Raw genomic sequence first — 20,127 nt, 5'->3', positions numbered from 1 at the left:
TGTGGTTCTTCCTGATTTCTTTTTGCAGTTGATCTCTTGTTTCAAAGCATTATGATCAGAGAATATGGTTGGTAGGATTTCAACCCTCTTATATCTGTTGAGGCTATCTCTATATCCTAGTATGTGGTCAGTCCTTGAGAATGTTCCATGCACACTAGAGAATAATGTATTAGCTGCTATATTCAGATGGAAGGCTCTATAAATGTCAGTTATGTCTAGTTTTTCTAATGTGTCATTTATGAATGTCATTTCCTTATTGATTTTCTGTTTGGATGATCTATCCATATCTGACGGTGGGACATTTAGGTCACCTACTATGATAGTGTTTTGGTCTGTTTGTCCCTTTACTTCTTTTATTAATTGCTTTACATATTTCTGGACTCCCTGATTAGGAGCATTGATATTAATTGTTATGTTTTCTTGGTGCATAACTCCCTTTATCATTATGAAGTATCCCTCAGTATCTTTCTTTACCTTTTTTTTTTTTATTTTGAAATGCCTTTCATCTGACATTAGTAATGCTACTCCTGCTTTTCTCTGAATGCCATTTGGTCGAAATATCATTTTCCACCCTTTCACTTTGAGTCTATATTTGTCTTTGGAGCTGAAATGTGTCTCCTTGAGGCAGCATATGGTTGGAGTTTGTTTTCGGATCCATTCTACAACTCCATGCCTTTTCATTTGTGAGTTCAGTCTATTTATATTTAGGATGATTATTGAAATATGAGGACTTCTCGTAACCATTTTATCTTTTGCTTTCTGGTAACTCATTTTTTCCCATTGTACTTTGTCCTTGTGTTTATGTTTTCTTTATTTTGGTTGGCTTTTACGGGTTTTCCCTCTGGTTCTTCTTGTTTTTGGTCATGTACTTCAATTCTGAATCTTTGGTGTGTGGTTACCTTTACGAATATGTCATCCATTTTCTTATGCATTTGCCTTATCTCCATTTCGCTTTTCGAATTTAGATCTTTGTATCCTCTCCTTTTCAGTCATTGTTTCAATTTGTCCCTATGTATGTTGAATGTTCATTACTATCTTGCTATATTAAATCTCTTCTTATTGTTTAAGCTTATAATGCCCTGTTCTTAATAAGGGTTGTACTCCTCTGTTTCTACTTGCCTGCTAGTTACCTTACCCATAGTTATTATTTTTTTTGTCATTTTTTTTAAGTGATCTGACCTCTTTCAGTATTTCCTGTAATGCAGACCTCATAGTGGAGAATTCCCTCAATTTTTGTATGTTTGGAAAGATCTTTATTTCTCCTTCATATCTAAAGGAAAGCTTTTCTGGACACATTATTCTAGGCTGGTAGTTCCTTTTATTCAATAGTTCGAATATTTGATTCCATTCCTTTCTGGCTTGTAAGGTTTGTTCTGATATTCCCATGGGTTTTCCTTTATAGGTTACTGTCTTCTTTTCCCTGGCTGCCCTGAGAATTCTGTCTTTGTCATTGATTTTTGATAATTTTAATACAATGTGTCCTGGTGAAGACCTCTTTGGGTTGAGAAAATTAGGTGTTTTTTTGTCTTCTTAAATTCCAAGCTCCAACTCATTCCTTAGATTTGGGAAATTCTCGTCATCTATTTTACTGAAAATGTTTTCTAGTTCCTGCTCCTTTTCCTCACCTTCGATAATGCCCGTTATGCTTATGTTTGCTCTCCTGATGTTATCAGCTAGTTCTTGTATTTCTCTTTCATTCTTTTTCATTCTTCGGTTTCTCTCTTCTTCCTTCTGATTTATTTCTAGATTTCTATCTTCGATATCACTGATCCTTTCCTCCATTTGGTTGACTCTATTTCCCAAAGTTGCTATTTGATTTTTCAACTCTTGTAGTGTGTTTTTTATCCCTAGAAGATCTATTTTGTTCTTTTTGAGGGTTTCAACCTCTTGCTAAAGATCTCATTCTGCTCATCTATTTGTTTTTTTCAATTCCTGAAATCGTTGATATCATTTTGGATCTCACTGAATTTTTTTCAGAAGTACCATCCTGAATTCTTTGTCATTTAAGTGTCATTTTTCTATAAGCTTATTTTCTAGAGATTTTTTTTTTTCTTTCTGAGATGCCTTGTCACCTTGATTATTCATGATATTAATGGACTATTTTTCCACCTGGGCATTAATGGAAATGTATTCTGCTTTTTTCCCAGAGAGAAGATTTATTATATAAAAGTCTCTCTTTAGCCTGCTGCAAAGAAGGTGCTTTTTGGGGGGATTTCCAGTAGGTAGCATCTAAACCTCTTGGAAATCTGCTTTATATAAAGTCTTAACAATGCCTCTTTTCTTCCTTATAGATGTTTGATCGCTCTCAATACTCTCAATCTCAGTTCCTGTCATTGTTAGCGACAGTTTTGGTAGCATTTGCTTGGATTCCCCTGGGCTCTGTGATGTTCGGTCTTGGACAATATGAGGATAGGGGACTTCTGGATTGGGAGTTGGGGGCTGCGGCTCAGCCTTGGTTTGCAACTGTGGCTGGTAAAAATCTAATGTTTTTCTGCCGTCCTGCTTCTCTGCTTTCTGCCCCAATGACTAGGCCCTGCCGCCAGCTGCTTGGAGTTCATAGCACTCCCAAGGCAGGGCTGTTCAGGGAACTTGCTGCACCTTTACCCCTCCCCCTCATCCTACAAGGAGTCCGGGTTGTGAGAGGTAGCTTCTTTATTCTCCCAGTCCACAGCCCAGTACCCAAGGTTCTGAACTTTGGTAGCTCTTATGCCCAGATCCCATGCTCAGACGTGCTGGGGTGCAGTTTGGGTGGCTCTTTTTTTGAGTTTTAGATATTCAGCTTATTATTGTACAAGGGGTGAGATCAGGTGATGTCTCTCACTCTACCATGTTTCTCCAAAACTTCTCCCTTCCTTTATTTTTTATATTATTAATTTTGTTTTCATCTTTTTCTTATTCTGTCTGGCTAGTGACATATCAATTTTATTGATCTTTTCTTAAAACTGCCTTTTGGTTTTATTAATTTTCTTTATTAATTTCCTGTTTTCAGTTTCATTGATTTCTGCTCTTATTTTTCTTCTGCTTCCTTTGTACTTAATTTGTTCTTTTTCCAGTTTTTTAAGAACAGTGCTTAGAAGATTTATTTTAGTTCTTTCTTCTTTTCTAACATATGCATTTTATGCTGTAAAATTCTCTGTAATTACTGCTTTTACTTCATGTCACAAATTTTGATGAGTTATATTTTAATTTTTATTTAGTTTAAAATATTTTTTTTCTCTTCAGATTTCTACTTTGACCCATACATAATTTAGAAATGTGTTGTGTGATTTCCAAGAATTTGGGGATTTTCTAGCTATCTTTCTTCTTGATTTTTTGTTTAATTTTACTATGGTTTGAAAGCAGACATTGTATGGTTTCTATGAGTGTGATTTCTTTTAAATTTATTAAAGTGTGTTTTATGGCCAAGGTTGGTCTATCTTGTGAATATCTCCTCTGAATGTGAAAAGAATGTGTATTCTGCTGTTGTTGGATGAAGTAGTCTATAGATGTCTATTATATCCAGTTGATTAATGGTGTTGTTGTGTTCAACTAAGTCCTTACTGATTTTCTGCCTGCTGGATCTGTCCATTTCTTCTAGAGAAGTGTCGAGGTTTCCAACTATAAGAGTAGATTTATTTACTTCTTGCAGTTTTATCAGTTTTTACCTCACATATTTTGATGCTTTGTTGTTGGGTGTATACACATTAAGAATTGTATATCTTATTGCAGTACTAACCCCTTTATCATTACGTAATACCCCTTTATATCCATGAAAATTGTCTTTGCTTTGATGTCTGTTCTTTCTGAAATTAATATAGATACTTCTTTCTTTTTATTAGTATTAGCATGGCATATCTTCCTCCATCCCTTTAATTTTAATCTATATGTATCTATACTTAAAGTGTATTATATATTCTCTTAAATGATACAAAAACTGTTTATTCATATTGCTTCAATAAACAGGCATTTATTAAATATTTATGGCACATAAAACATCCTACTAGGTATTGCTATTGTGGGTGATACACAAAATGTAAAATGTGGTTAAAATGTATTTTTAAGCAGCATTTTGTTATTTCTCAGTATGCTTACTACGCTTTATCTATGTGAATATAATCAAATATCTGGCATTTTTCTAGTAATTGATATATTTACAATGTGACGTGATTTCATATGAATATCTTTCTTATTCAAAAAGATTTTAAACAGAACTTAACAGCTGTATTCTGACAAAGCTAAGAATTTGATATCTGAAAACTCAAAATTGCAGATGAAACAAAATTTCCGTGAAGTGTTTTCTTTTATATCTTGTTCCAATGTACATATTATATTTTATAAGATCAGTTATTTCGAATACTATCTTTAACTACCATAGTATTTATCTTTATCAAACAAATTTAGTAAAAAAAGCTGCTACTATTTTTATTATCTGTAAGGAGAATGAACCTAGTTATTTAGACCATGCCTTAATCATAGGATAAGATGATCTGATTAAGACATCTGAAACCTAATGTAAAGTTGATATTCAAATTACAGGCAGAGTACCAAAAGTGTCTAGTCTTCTTAATGATGACACTGTAAGAAGAATGATACAACATTTGCATAGCCGTTTTTTTTTTGTGGACAATTTATAAATGAGGATATTGAGCATCTGTGTGATAAACAGTAAGACAAATAGGTTGTAGAGTACCTATGATTCCTATTCTTTCAATGCAACAATCTGGACCTTAGGAATATACTTCCATGTCTGTCTATGTTGGGGAATGAAGCTAATTCTTGTATTGGGAGGGCAGAGGCAGTGAATCAAAAGTGTCTGCTGGAGCTGTTTAACTTTGTATGTTAGGAAGGGGAAATTGAAACATTATACCCCATCCTCCATGGGTATACCTGGGATGTCTTCCTTAGTAATGTGCTACCTGTAGAAGGCTAAAAATCTCATCTAAGCTTTTACTATAAGCTTTTACTTTAACTTATTCTGAGTTTTTATCCAGTAAAAGCAATATTAATTCAACCATTCATTCATCAAAAACTGAGTTTTTTTTCAATTACAGTTGATATACAACATTATATTGGTTTTAGTTGTACAACATAGTGATTAGACATTTATATAAAGAAGTGATAACTGTGATAAAATATAGCCTAAAGAATATATTCAAATACTGAGTTCTTTATTTCCAATTCTCAGTAGGCATTTTTTATAATTAAAAATTTGTAAATCAGTTTGCCTTTTAAAACCAATATGTACCTTTAAGGGAGTGTTTCTTATTAACTCAGATATATCATTAAATGTGTAATATATATTATGATCAATAGTATCTGAGGGAACCAATCAGAGAGTCCCAGTAGCTATTGCCCTTTATACTGATATTGAAGGCCTTTCTTGAACTGTCACATCAAGACAAGTACCCAAAGAAGTCTGGTTTGATTAAGATCAGGTCTCAGCAAGAATATATTCAAGATTATTGGTACTTTTATATTTTAGCAATTTCCCTGTCTTCAGCAAGAATCTGTTTTTATTATTTTGTCCATCATTCTGTTAATCCACGTACATAGTTAAACCTACTCAGATTTTTTTGTTCTCAATCTATAAAGATGAATTACTAGAGGGCTGAATGGACTTGATTTCTGAAGGCTCCAGAGTAATATTCTACTGGCTCTACATAAGAGATGGGGCTGAAATGCTTGGATTACAAACTGCCCTCAGTTCTCAGTCAGAGTTTGCAAAGGATATCTTGGGTAAATTTCTAACTCTGGGTTAGATGCCATATCTGGAAGATAATAAGCTTTGAGCAACAAGCCACAGATTTGCTTTCTAGAAAGTTTTACCTTCACTTCGAACAATTTTTAAAATCAAGATTTTTCATAGAGAATGTCTAAAAATTGTCAACTATTTTCTAAAGAAAGTCCATTCTTTTACTTGAAAATTAGTTGGCTTTACTTTGTACTTAAACAATTGTTCTTTCTATTTAAGAATGAAGTTTTTTAAAGAGAGATAAATTCATAGCAAAGTCACATCACGTGCACTATAAAGCCACTGTATTAAAAGTTAGGAGAGTCAAAAGATTAGAAATAGAGTCAAATGTGGGAATAGAACTCATGTTTCCTAAGTCATTTTACTACTGTGGATCTTCTATAAGGACAGAGATATTGTTTGCCCTCTCTGCCTCCAGGGTCATGGGGGACATTAAAGAAGATGCTTTGGACACTTAAGTGCTATACAAATGCAAGTTATTATTATAACTAGTTGTGCAAGCTGAAGGAAATTCAAGAATAAAACATCTCAGAATAAAACAATTTCAAGCAGGCAGACATCACAAATCAGGCATACTTATAGCAATCACTAAACCTAACAGCAAACAATATAGAAGCAGGGCTTGACATGAAAATATTGAGCTAAATTAATTATTAATTTGCAGGCATGAATGAAGTTTTTCATTTAGAATTACTGATAGGTAGATCTCGAGAATGTCAAGACAGACAGCCACTCAAAACTTATGGCAAGTATTAACCAGAGAACCATCAAAAATGAGTATGTGAGACTAATGAAACACTGGCTCTAAGAAATCTACACTGATATTTGCACCCAGCATCACAGTCAGTCAATATTTTGCACCCAGAAACATAAGAGTTTCTGTTTCTTCCTGCAAGATAGGTCCTAGAGAGCTGTTTCATCAAACATCATGTTTCATCAAAATTAAATATTTCATCTAGGATAGAGCCTTCATCACTTTCTATCAACATAAATGGAAATGTCTTTGTAGCTTCTGCACATGCCTTTGCAACTACTCTATATAGTTTCTACTTGTGGACGTTAGAACAATTCCTGAAGTCACTAAACTTCAAAAGTTTTTGTATTGTACAAAAGGAATTTAATTCTGTAGGATTTTCAGGTTTTTTTCTTATAATCTTTATGTATTGCTAGGTCTTCCCCTTTAGCATGAAAAAAAAAAACTTGTCCCTAATTGCCTCAAATCATTACATATTGAGAAAAGCATATATAAACCATGACTTTCATAAGGCATAGTTTCATGTTTTATGGATTCTAAAGTTCATATAATTTGGAGAGCTTCCCTTCAAGAAAATCAAATTTTATACAAAATTAGGTTAAAAAATTGTTTATTAGGAAAGATGTGCTGAACTAAGTAACTCTGGAAGTGAGCAGAGTCTGTAAGACAAAAGGCAAAAGGAACTGTACCTCAATACTGTACTCCACTTGATAAAAATTTTCCCATTTCAGAAACAGATTGTGCGGATTGGGAGTTTATATAGGGCATATGAGGATGATTTTTCTTTATTACACCATGTCTGAGGCCTCCACTGGAAAAAAATTGAATGACTGGAGGTGAATTGAATGACTGTGGCTACAATTATCTGGAAACATTTTTGCTTATATGCCTGGCATGTGGGCTTAGATGATTCAAAGGCCTAGCTCATTTGGAACTGTCAACTGGAAAAATACACATGGCCCCTTTATATGGCTGAACTTTTGTATAGCACGGTGGCTGGGTGCAAGGGAAAACATCCTGAGAGGAATGTCCAGAAATTGGATGTTTAAAAAGAACCAGCTAGAAACTGCATGACTTTATATGACCCAGGATTAGAAGCCACTTTATATCACTTCAACCATGTCCTAATGGTTGAAGAATTCACAAATCTACCTTGATTTGGGGGTACAACCCACCTCTCAATGGGAGATGCAGATAAAAATTTGGAGTAGTGTTTCTAAACCACTACCCCATCTACTACTAACATATATCTTGTCAGGCGTTTTGAAATACTACTATTTAGGATTCATTCTTTTGAGTCAAACATTGTTACCAATCAAGATACAACTTCTTTGGAAATCAATATTTTATCAGTATATCATAGATTCTCCTAGATGTTTTTCAATGTGTTACCCAGACTAGAGCATGTCACAATGGACTGGAGATTGGAAAGAATATGTAGGACCTGGATGTCTAGAATAGAAAGGAATTATGGAAGGTGGGATTGAAAATTTACTTCTCAAGTTTGCATATGTCTGGCCTTGCTCGTTGGCTTCATAGGGAAGTGTCCAGAATGTGCAGAAGTTACCTATGCCTCAGAAACCCTCAGAGAAAGGAGAGACTCTCCATTGCCTTAATTATTAGTCCCTTGTTTGTCCTTCTCTTTGTCTATTTATGTGCCAGGCTTTGAGCTAGATTCTGGGATACACACTGTCAACAAGAAAAAAACACTCCCTGCTACCCGGGAACTTCTTCTCAAATGGAAAAACCCAGACAAGTGAATGGGAATATTCAATATGATAGGCACAAGGATAAAAGTAAGACCAGAATGCTCGGGGACCACAGAGGAGGGACAGCCAACTGAAACTTGGAAATTAGGAATGACCATGAGGACAAGGTTAGGTAGCCCTGTAGGATAATTAGGAGCTCCCCAAGTAAAAGACTGTAGGGAAGGGCATGTGGGCAGAGGGAAGTGTGCTGTGCAGCCACAGAGAAGTGCATAGGGCTTTCTCATATTTCAAAACTGCTGGAGCCTGCAATACAACAGGGCTGGTGTGAGAAGATGTTGGAGATTGAGAATTGAGGAAGGGTTGAATTATATAAATTAGGCTGAGTTGTTTAGACTCTATACTATAGGTTATGGCAAGTCATTTATACATTGTATAGTTTAATATGATACACAAGGATTTGCATTTCACAAAGATCACTATGACAAAACTTTGGCAAATGGTTTGGAGTAGAAAAGGTATGAAGGTAGAGATGCTAGTTATGGGGTGCTTTACTATAACAGAGGTTATACATAATTGTATTGTGCAGTAATATAGGTAATGGTGGTGAATGTGTAGACAGAATGGATTTGGGATATAGAGGTGCAATCATCTGGTCTTAGTGATTGATTTGATTTGGGAATTTAAACAAAGGAAGAAATCTAGGATGACTGGGGTTGGTGGTAATGTTGCCTTTCACAGAAATAGGCAATACAGGAAATGGAGGGAGAAAGATGGAAGAGGGAGAAAGATGGAAGAGGTAGAAATAGTGAGAAATGAATGCAACTCTAGACATATTACACTTGAGTAGCCTGTGAGAAAACCAGATAAAATATATAGGGAGAGGTCTGGAGTGACAGATTTAAGAATCATCGGTATATAACCGCAAGGTAAACAAATCCTCAGAAATTGATGGATTAGCCTAGGATGGGTATAGAGTGAAAAGAGAAGAAGTTCAAGGACACAGCTCCAGAAGGCAGTGATTTTCTGGGAGAGACAAAGGAAGAATGACTGCAAAGAAGACCAAGAGACTGAGTAGGCATGACCAGAGAAGAAAAAAAATCAGGAAAGAATAGTTTCAAAAAATTTCCTTTTGGGAAATTAAGAATTTGAGAATAACCAAGAAAATAGTTCACTTTCACTTTGAAGCAAAAGAAGGATCTGTGAAAAAGTTTTTCTGAGGAAAAAGCCAACCTTAGGGAATTACTGAATGGTAATTTGTGTAACACTATGATTGTTGAATATACTATATTTTCAATTGCAGCACATTTTATAAAACCTACAGATCAGGTACATTATACGATTCTAATTCCTTTTAGTTTTTTTTTTCTGTTTTAAATCATGCACCAAATATCAGTCTCCATAACAATGATAATAGCAATACTAATAAAAGAAATCATCCATCGTCTCTTATTTTACAAGTAAACTGTTTTAAAATTTTGCTTTAAAAATTCTTTGTCTATAAGTAAATTTTATAGCTATAATTTTAACATACATACACTGTAAAATTTGCTTATTTACAAATGTTGTAAGCATAATTCAACATAGATACCTAGGTGTTAGAAGTATTTTAAATGTATCCTTAATATTACATTATATGGTACTATTATAATTTACTGTTCATTCTCCTATTGATTAATATTTAGATTGTTTCTAAATTTGTGAAAGTGAATATTTATATGCATAGTGGATCTCTTAGTCACTCCTAGAGTTAAAGAAATTCATTACAAATTTGAATAATTTTGAAATTTCAGTTTAACATGAAAATAAAGTCAATCAAAACCTAGGTCAAGATTTAGTTCATTTATGTCTTTAATTTTAATGACTGTTATAGTTGAAATTATCTGTTACAAAAACCTATGGCATAAAATAGAAACCTTGGGAAAGGTTTGTTGTTACTAATAGTAGATGTGAATCAGTATTTTAAATAGTCTCTGTTAATTCCACAAGTTTGCTGTCAATTTCTGGTAACATATCATTTTTCATCATTGTTTTCTTAAATTTTGTTTTTTTCTAATGCAGAGTTTATACTAGGAGTAGACGTTTTAGCCTTGCCTTTTTAATTTTTTTGTTTGATTGAGTGTTATCACAAGTGTTACCATTAGTTGTGATGTCTTTCTCCATCTCTGTTACTTCCCTGACCCCCCACTTTATGAAGGTTTGTTTAGTGATATAATCTATTCGTATTCTTAACTGCGTGGTGTAAAATTCATTGTAACATGCTGTATTATGGAACCCATTGTGGGAGGCACTGAATCTATGAGTGGTTCATAACTCTAGATTTATAAACCAAATAAGAGTGCCTCATAAAGTGAGCTTCATGTCTTGTGGGAGGATTTATAAATTTAATTCTGAAAATTTTTAAATCTGATGTTTAAGAGAAAGAATTGAATCTTTATTTTTCTAGTTCCAACCCACACAACGACATTTTACTTTCTTCTGAGAATTAGTGCTTCTGTGACTAAGACAAATGTATCAGTCATTGATAACATTCATTAACTGCTTTAAAGGTCCTATGAAATCAAAAAATATCCAAATAAATCAATTCATTCTAAAAAAAGAGTACCTCATAATAAATAATGGTAAAGGTTTTTTTTCCTTTTTTTTCATACATAGATATAACTAGGAATTCACATATTTGTTCCTTTCCCTTTTCCACTAAAGTCCTATTCCTGTTCCAAGATCCAATTTAGGACCTCATATTATATTGTCTTGCATCCCTCTTGAGGGTGAGTACTCACTTTGGAGACCACTGCTCCAAAAGAGATTCCTGTTCTTTATACTTTAACAAGATTCTGCCATTGTCTGTTATAGAAATTCTTTAAGACTGCTGGGGCTGAAGTTGTTCTTTCCACAGAGTAAGGAGAGTCTTTGAGTAATAAGAAAGCATTACTAAAAATACTTTTTTTCAGAGATTTTTAAAACAACAGTAATCTAATCATTACCATATACAAATACATAACATAACTTATAATTCATCATATAGTATTGCTAGTTAGTCATCACTAATATATAACCAAACTGTTTATACCAGGGGTCCCCAACCCCTGGACCATGAACTGGTACCGGTCTGTGGCCTGTTAGATACTGGGCCGCACAGCAGGAGGTGAATGGCGGGAGAGCGAGCAAAGCTTCATCTGTATTTGCAGCTGCTTCCTTGTACTAGCATCATCACCTCAGCTCCACCTCAGATCATCAGGCACTAGGTTCCCATAGGAGCGCGAACCCTATTGTGAACTGCAAATGCAAGGGATCTAGGTTACGTGTTCCTTATGAGAATCTAATGCCTGATGATCTGAGACAGAGCTGGAGAGGTGATGCTAATACTGGGGAGCAGTTGCAAATATAGACTAACATTAGCAGAGAGATTTGACTGCATGGGGACCATAATAAATAAATAGCTTGCAGACTAATATCAAAACCCTATCAGTGAGTGGCAAGTGACAATTAAGTTGCATCTGGTGGCAGGCTTTATAGTTGCACATGAGTTGATGTACTCCAATTGTACAGCTGCATCTAGTGGCAGGCTTTAAGTCAGAATCTGACACTTATTGTAGTTCATGCATGGCCCACCCATTATTTTATTTACCATTTCCATTGGTGCCTCTTTTCCGTACTGTGCACTTGTCTCAGTCACAGTTTTAGTAAGCCCACAAGCTAAACTTAGCCAAAACGAGTAAAAATCAAACGTCACTGGAGAGCTTCTTTGAAAAGGGGGAAATACCCAATGATGAAACAGCAGAAGATTCTAAGACTGCCAACAAAAAGAAAGCTGCATTTAAAAGAAAATACCAAGAGTCCTACTTAAATTACTGTTTCATTGCAACAGGTGATTCACATTCTCCAAGTCTGCTTTGTATAATATATGGTGGCCAGCTATCCAACGAAGCCATGAAACTTTCAAAACTGTTTTATCATAGGGAGACCAAGCACCCTGCATTAAAAGGAAAACTTTGGAGTTTTTCAAAAGAAAAAAAAAATGTGAACATGAAGAACAGAAGCAATTATTGAAGGCCACGACTTCATCAAATGTGTCTGCTCTGAAAGCATCATTCTTAGTGGCTAACTGCATTGCTAAAGCTAAGAGCTCTTTACTATTGGTGAAGAGTTGATCCTGCTTGCTACTAAGAACATTTGTCATGAACTTTCAGGAGAGGCTGCCATTCAAAAGGTGGCACGTGTTCCTCTTTCAGCTAGCACCATAACTAGATGAACTGATGAAATAGCAGAGGATATTGAGGAGAAATTGTTAGAGAGAATGAATGAGTCACCACAGTATGCAGTCCAGGTTGACAAGTCTACCAATGTTGACAAGGCAACAATGCTTGTTTTTGTATGATATATTTTTCAAGAGGATGTTCATGAGGTGCACTTTTGTTGCCAACCAACACCACAGTTGTAGAACTATTCAAGTCTTTGAATGATTACATATAAGAAAAACTGAATTGGTCATTTTGTGTCAGTATTTGCATGGAAGGAGACAGCTTCCATGACTGGACAGCTTTCTGGTTTCACTTCTTGGGTCAAAGAGGTCGCTTCTGAATGTGAGTCTACACACTGTGTCATCCATAGAAAAATGCTACCTAGCTGAAAAACTGTCACCTGAACTTAACAACGTTTTGCAGGATGTGATTAAAATTATCAACCACATGAAAGTGCATACCCTTAACTCATGTCTGTTTATGCAGCTCTGTGAGGAGATGGACGCAGAGCACACATATCTTCTTTTATACACAGAAGTGAGATGACTTCCTAAAGATAGATCACTGGCCAGAGTTTTTGAGTTATGAGCCACTCCAGAGATTCCTTTTAGAAAAACAGTCACCACTGGCAGCACATTTCAGTGATACAGAATGGGTTGCAGAACTTGCTTGCTTGTGTGACATAGTCGACCTGCTTAACCAACTCAATCTGTCACTTCAGGGGGGAATGACAACTCTCTTCAGGTCAGCATATAAGTGGCTGCATTCAAAGCCAAACTGGAATTATGGGGGTGACAAGTGAACATTGGGATTTTTGACATGTTTCAAACATTAGCAGAGATTTTGAAAGAGACTGAGCCAGGGTCTTTTTTCTCTCAGCTGCTGCATCATCACCTATCTCAGTTTTCTAGAGTTTAAGCACCACTTCCCAACCACAAAATAACCTCAAACTGGGAAGGAATGGATACGCAACCCATTTGTGAATAAGCCAGGTGAATTGACTTTATCCATGCTAGAAGAGGATCAGCTGCTTGAGATCACAAATGACAGTGGCCTTAAAAGCATGTTTGAGACAACTTCAAAGCTCCATACATTCTGGATTAAAGTCAAGGCAGAATATCTTGAGATTTCCACAAAAGCACTGAAAAGCTTGCTTTCATTTCCAATATCTGATCTTTGTGAAGCAGGGTTTTCTGCAGTGACAGCAACCAAAATGAGATTACGGAGTAGACTGGACATAAGCAACACACTTTGGGTGTCACTGTCTTTCATCACCCCCAAATGGGATCATCTAGTTGCAGAAAAACAAGTTCAGGGTTCCCACTGATTCTGCATTATAGTGAGTTGTATAATTATTTCATTATATATTATAATGTAAGAATAATAGAAATAAAGTACATAATACATGTAATGTGCTTGAATCATCTCCAAAGCACCCCCCACACCCTAGTCCATGGAAAAAATTGTCTTCCACAAAATCAGTCTCTGGTGCCAAAATGGTTGGGGACCACTGATTTATACAACAAAGAACCAATATTTTCAAGTTTATGAAAACTTGGTGAACTGGGTTTAGTTACTAGACATCACCTGAGAGCTAGAGCAGTTTTCTTTGCCTTCCAGTTTTTCTCTAGCTCTTATTCATTGATTTATCCATTCATTCAACTAGATTTTAAAGAGTTCTTTTAATATTAATAAATAAAAGCTAATATTTTTTTATCGTGTATTGTTTTTCAGTCCCTGTTCTAAGCACTTTAAATATATTAACTTCTTTATATCTCACAATAATACTAAGGGAGATTTTTAGAGGCTTCATATATAATCCCTATTTGCCATAGACATTTTCAAATAATTTTGATTATGCTGGCTCATAAGGCCCCAGTAACAGGAAAGCTAATACAACAACTTAGACCTGACTGCTATAATGTCTTTTTTACTCTAGAAGAACACATTTAAAACCTATAGCCTCATGGGTTGGCTGGCAAGTAGGTCTGAACAGTATGCCAAAATGTGGTAGTTGTTGCTGAGGCACAGATGTTGAGTAACAATTTACCCAATGTCATAGTGCTAGAAAGTGACTTCAGTAAGCTCAGGGGTCATGCTAAACCATGGCAGTAGAGAAAGACACATACTGCTCAGAAAGAACTCCTAGATATATGGAATATACAAAGAGATTATTGCTCTGCACTGAGCTGAGTCCATAAAAGATAAATACAAGATGTCTCGGAAACACATTAGAGATTGGCTTTTTTAGATTTTGGAGGCAAGGACTACCACATTTGGGGATGTTAAGTCTTGAAGTGTCTCCTCTAAGATATTTGTTAATTACAATGAGTAATAATAACCTTGTAGTGGAAAAATGCTGCAGACATATAACTAAGTGATTGAGGTGACCATTACTAGTAATAACACATATTGACATTATGTATACTGATAAAATGCATTAAAAAGGGCATGTCATTTTTTTGTGTATTCTTGCCCCAAAATACATAACCTCAATAAAATCCTGAGAAAACAGCACATAAAACCATATTGATGAACATTTTACAAAATGTACCCTTCAGCAGTGTCTTCGCTACTCTTATTATTCTTCAAACGTGTCAAGGTCATGAAAGACAGTGAAAGACTGAAGAACTCTCAGATTGGAGGAACTGAAATAGTCAAAAATCTATAATTTTGGATATTTCAAGAGTTAAAATATGGCTGAAATGAGTAATTGATATTGGGTAAGTGTTGAAGAATGATGCTGCAGAAGATATGGTAGGGATCAGATCATAAGTACCCTCAAATGTCAAGCTGAGGTATGTGAGCAGGATCTTGGGAATTTAAGACTATTTATTAAATTTTTTGGCTTTTCTTGTTTTATAATATTTTTTTTAATTTTTAAATTACAGCTGGAATATAATATTATATTAGTTTCAGGTGTACAAATAGTGATTAGACATTTATATAACTTACAAAAGTGATCACCCTGATAAATCTAGTACCAATATGATACCATACATAGTTATTACAATATTTCTGACTATATTCTCTATGGTGTACTTTACACCCCCATGACTATTTTGTAACCACTAATTTGTACTTTTTAATACCTTCCTCTTTTTTACCTACTTTTCTAACCTCTCGTCCATCTGGCAACTTTCAAAATGTTCTCTATATCTAAAAGTTTCTTTCTGTTTTATTTTTTCATTTATTTTGTTTTTTAGATTCCACAAGTAATGGAAATCATATGGCATTTGCCTTTCTCTGTCTGACTTACTCCACTCAGAACAATACCCTCTAGTTCCATCCATGTTGTTGCAGATGGCAAGATTTCATTCTTTTTTATGACTAAGTAATATTCTGTTTTACATATGTACCACCTCTTCTTTATCCATTTATCCACTAATGGACATCCAAGTTACCTCCATGTCTTGGCTATTGTAAATAATGCTGCAATGAACATATGGATTCACATGTCCCTTTGAAGTAGCATATTGGGTTTCTTAGAAAAATACCCAGAAATAGAATTACTGGGTCCTTCTTTGTCTCTTGTTATAACCTTTATTTAAAGTCTGTTTTGTCTGCTATAAGTATTGCTACCCCAGCTTCTTTTTGTCTTTTCCATTTTCATGAAATATTTTTTCCATTCCTTTCAGTCTGTGTGTGTCTTTCGAGCTTAAGTGAGTCTTTTGTAGGCAGCATATGTATGGGTCTTGTTTTCCTACCCATTCTATTTTGATTGGAACACTTAATCCATTTATATTTAAAGTAATTGTTGATATTTAGTTATTGTCACTTTATTATTCATATTTTTGATATTTATATATTTATTATTCATATATTTTTCTTTTTCTTCTTAAAGAAACCTCTCTAACATTTTTTATAATACTTGTTTGGTGTTGATAAACTACTTTAGTTTAGTTTTTTTTGTTGTTTTTTTTTTTTTTTTTTTTTGGTCTGGGAGCTATTTATCTATCCTATGATTCTAAATGATAGCTTTGCTGGGTAGGGAAATCTTATTTGTAGGTCCTGGCTTTTCATCACTTTGAATATTTCTTGCCAATTCCTTCTGGCCTGCAAAATGTCTGTTGAGAAAACAGCTGACAGTCTTATGTTACCTCCCTTGTAGGTAACTGATTGGTTTTCTCTTGCTGTTTTTAAGATTCTCTCTTTTTCATTAACCTTTGGTGTTTTAATTATGATGTGTCTTGGTGTGGAACTCTTTGGGTTCATCTCGTTTGGGTCTTTCTGTGATTCCTGGGCTTGTATGTTTATTTCTTTAGCCAGGTTAAGGAAGTTTTCTGTCATTATTTCTTGAAATAGGTTTCAGTTCCTTGCTTTCTCCTACTTCTGGTACTCTCATTGTATGAAGGTTAGTATTCTTGATGTAGTCCCAGAGGCCCCTTAAACTATTCTCAATTTTTTGGAAATTTTTTCTCGTTGTGTTCTGTTTGGATGTTTTCTCCTACCCTATCTTGTAAATTTCTGATTCGATCCTTTGTTTCTTCTAATCTACTGTTGATTCCCTCTAATATAGTCTTTGTTTCAATTATTCTTCATTTCTGACTGATTCTTTTTTATGTTTTCTATCTCCATTTTTATGTTTTCTATTTCTTTGTTAAAATTCTCACTGAGTTTATCTACTTTTCCCCTAGGTTCATTTAGCATCCTTATAGACAGTGTTTTGAACTCCGTATCTGGTAAATTGCTTGTCTCCATTTTGTTTAGTTCTTTTTCTGGGGCTTTGTTATGTTCTTTTATTTGGGATATGATTCTTTGCCTTCCCTTTTTATCTGTTTCTCTGTGTTAGTTTCCATGTATTAGGTAGTACTGATATGTCTCCCAGTCTTAGTAGAGCATCCTTATGTAGTAGGTGTCCTGTGGGCCCAATCTCTCTGGTCACCTAAACCGAATGCTCACGGTGTGTCCCTTGTATGGGTTGTGTGGGCCCTCCTTTTGTAGTTGAGCCTTGATTGCTGTTGGCACATCAATGGGAGGGATTGACCCTCACGTTGATTGGTCCTGAGACTGGATGGTAACTACAGTGTAGGAGCTATTGTGTAAGGGCTGTCCCTATGGATCAGGATTCACTTTAGCAGGGCTCTGGTGTCTTCTCAGTCTGCCCTTTGGATGTGTCATCCTTGGATGCAGCCCCGGGTGGTGCTTGGACTCGGTCCAAAGCCAGCCACTGAGCATGCTGGCCCCATGGTCTCCTGGGAGAGGTTCCACAGCAGGCTCAGTACAGCTGCAGATTGTCCCCTGTGAAGGGCCACCAATCATGAGCCTCTAAGCAATCCACAGATGGCCACCACCCAAGCTGGGCTTGGAGGTGTCTCAAGAGGTCAAGCTACGAACTGAGGCAGGCTGCTGCGAGTACCAGGCTTGAGGCTGATCAACAAGAAATACAAGGCACACTGAGGCCTGATGCTGCTTGTTTGGAGTTTGTGAACCTTTGAGAGGTTTTAGGAAAGTCTGCAGCATGAGCCAAGAGAGACCATTTGTATGGAAAAGCCACTGTAAGTGGCTTGGTTGAACCTACAAGTTGGGTGAGGCAGGATCTCAGGAAATCACCAGTGCAGTGCAATCAGTTTTAGCCAGGTTGATGGAGACTCAGATATGGAGGTTACCCGAGTATGCATGCTAGGAAAGGGAGAAGCTCAACAAAGAAACTATGGCTTCTGCCAGCACTTCTCTCTGGGAGGAAGCTGCCCATCCAGCCCTCGTCCTGAAGCCAGACAATTCAGTTTTTACTCATATGTCTCTGGCGCTTCTCAAGCTACTGTACCAGAACTGGAGTTCACAGTGAATAAGTAAGTCTGTGTGGGGGCCCTTTAAGAGGAATGCCTGGGAATTACAGCAGCCCTTTGTCTTACTCAGCTAAAATCTCTGATGGGCTTCGCACCCAGAAATTGTGGGGACTTTTCTTTCCGATACTGGAACCCTGGGCCGTGGAGCCTGGTTTGAGGCTGGGACCCCTTGCTCTTCTAGGGGAACCTCCACAACTGAGATGTCTCTCCCTATTTTTAATGGCCACACAAGAGTTTGGGACCAGCCCATTCCACATCTCTTCTCCTCCTTCCAGTCTTAAGGTGGCTTCTCTCTATGTCCTTAGTTGTAGGACTTCTGTTCAGCTAGAGTTCAGGCATTTTTCAATAATAGTTTTTTCTCTAGTAATTGTGATGTCATGAGAGGAGCAAGCACAGTATTTACCTACTATGTTATCTTGACTTGAAAAAATATTTTTGACATTTTTGTTGAAGTATAGCATGCATAGAGAAAAGAACAAAAATAAGTGTGCAGATCAATGAATTTTGACAATGTAAAAACACCTGTATAATCAGTATTCAGATCAAGAACTGGAATATTACCAGCATCTCAGAAGACACCCACCTTGTGACTCTTCTTTTTACTATCTCATTTTCCCAAGAGTAACTACAATTCTAACTCCTAACACCTATTTTTTGCCTGCTTTTGAATTTTTTGTAAATTGAATCATATATTAAGTGTTCTTTTGTGTAGCTTCTATCATTTGTTATGTATAGGAGAGTCAGCCAATAAGTTTTAAGTGATCAATTCAATAGTAAATTGTGTATATATTGCATTGTTTTTTCACCACTCAGTAAAATTTTGATAAACAAGATGTACGTATATACAATGGAATATTACTCAGCTATAAGACATGAAATACTGCTATTTGCAACAACATGGATGGATTTTGAGATAATCATGCTAAGCAAAATAAGCCAAACAGAAAAAGTTGGTATCACTCATATGTGGGATATAAATGTAAAAGCAACAAACAAACATGACAAACAGAGACTCATGGACATGGACAGTGGACTAGCAGTTACCAGAGGGAAGTGGAGGAGGGGAAAGTAGGTAGGGATAAAAGGGGTCTAATATGTGGTAATGGAAAGAAATCTAACTTTGGGTGGTGAAAAAAAAAAACAATGCAATATATATATATATACAATTTACTATTGAATTGATCACTTGAAACTTATTGGATTTTGTTAATCAATGTCACCCCCCCAAAATTGATTAATTAAAAATTTTTTTTTGAGTACTTTGCACTGTGAACTATATTATTTCATTTAACATTCACAAAAACGTGCTCAATGATTATTAATACCCCCAACTGACAGTTATTAAAAACCGAAACATAGTGATATTAAGCAAACATGACCAAGACCATAGATATAAAATTCAAGATCCCAGTCCTAAGCCATTTGATGAGTTTATTTTGTAAATGCCATTACAGGTACTGAAATTTATCTGGAGGCAATCAATGACACAAATGACTTTGGTTCATTATATTTAGATTATATTTGTAAGAATGAGTCCAACCTTTCCACTGGTATAGATGAATGCTTTCTTAAAATGTTTGGTTTATAGAGCCTTTTTAGGCTTTGGGGTGTATGATGTTAAAGGCTTTTATAGACAGAGACTAGGTTTCTGTCTAGCTTGGTAATGAGATCTTTATTGGAAGGAATGTCAGAACAAAAAGCAATGAGCCAGATTTCCAGTGTTATCTCTGACATGTAAAGAGCCTCTAAGTAATTATTCCCATCCTTACAATAAGAAAAACTGCTGAACAAACTGAAAAACAACAACAACAACAACAATGAATTGTTTTGAACATATCAAAGAACTAAGGTCACAGGACAAACTGACACCCAGAAATATAGAGAGACAAGTAAAATTAGAGAATCA

Source organism: Pteropus vampyrus, unplaced genomic scaffold (assembly GCF_000151845.1).
Source record: "Pteropus vampyrus isolate Shadow unplaced genomic scaffold, Pvam_2.0 Scaffold387, whole genome shotgun sequence".
Lineage (NCBI taxonomy): Eukaryota > Metazoa > Chordata > Mammalia > Chiroptera > Pteropodidae > Pteropus > Pteropus vampyrus.
Note: the sequence above shows the minus strand (reverse complement) of the source record.